This window comes from Laccaria bicolor, genomic scaffold, assembly GCF_000143565.1.
Source record: "Laccaria bicolor S238N-H82 LACBIscaffold_42 genomic scaffold, whole genome shotgun sequence".
Lineage (NCBI taxonomy): Eukaryota > Fungi > Basidiomycota > Agaricomycetes > Agaricales > Hydnangiaceae > Laccaria > Laccaria bicolor.
The window spans coordinates 49,329-50,406 of NW_001889913.1; positions in this window are offsets into that span (position 1 = coordinate 49,329).

Genomic DNA, 1,078 nt, shown 5'->3' on the forward strand with positions numbered 1-1,078 from the left:
AGAGATTTGACCATAACTCTGTCAGATTTTTAGCGTTTCTCATGCTTTTAGATGCGTTTTGAAGGGGTATAATAGGGTCGGTTGTAACCAGTCATAACCGGTTTTTTAACGGTTAGTTAACCGCAAAATAACCGGTTATTTCATTTCCAGAATTGACTAACCACTAACTGCGGTCCGGTTTTTTTGTGGTTAGGTCCGGTCTGGTCTCAGTTATTTTCCAGTTAATTAACCTAACTTCCAAGCACTAACCATCCTTGACTTTCTTTTCTTTACATGACACAATCTGTTTTTTTTAGAACAGTAAGGCAAAAGGTGCATCATAATGGGTGGTAACTAGACACATGTGCTGCATTTATGAAATTCTGGGAAGGTGGGCTGAAACTTTTATAAAGCTAAAATCAAATAAATGAGAAGACCTTGAAAGACTTGGAATATGGATACTCACAAAGACGATTGTCCATAGCAATCTTTACAAGAGCACTTCAGTCACCCACCTTGAACAAGCTATTAGCCTTGAAACATATAGGTATATATCCAGGCTAATAGGTTCCTTGGCCGTTTATTTTTTTGCCTCTGGAGGAAAATATATTATTGCATTGGGCAAAAATGTTTGACCTTCAATATTGTGACCAGAAATATTTGGGTTGATATATTGCATTGAAAAATATCCTAGCCATCTGAAAGTGGTCAGAAATGTTTGAAGCATGTTAGAGTGGTAGGAAATATTTGAAGTGTTTCCGACTGGTCGGAAATGTTTGAAGCATGTTAGAGTGGTCGGAAATATTTGAAGTGTTTCAGACTGGTCGGAAATGTTTTAGCTATGTCACACTGCTGAAAAATCTTTTGGTTATGTCACACTGCTAAGAAATGTTTGAGCCATGTCACACTGCTGAAAAATCTTTTGACCATGTCACACTGCTTGGAAATGTTTTAGCCATGTCACACAGGCAAAAAATTTCCTGCCAGTGTCACGGAGTATCTGGGGTCCTAGTTTCAAAAAAAAAACTTCAAAAATTTCTGACCATTCAAACTTTTATCTTCTGGATTCAACTTTTCTACAAAATTTATCATAAAGATA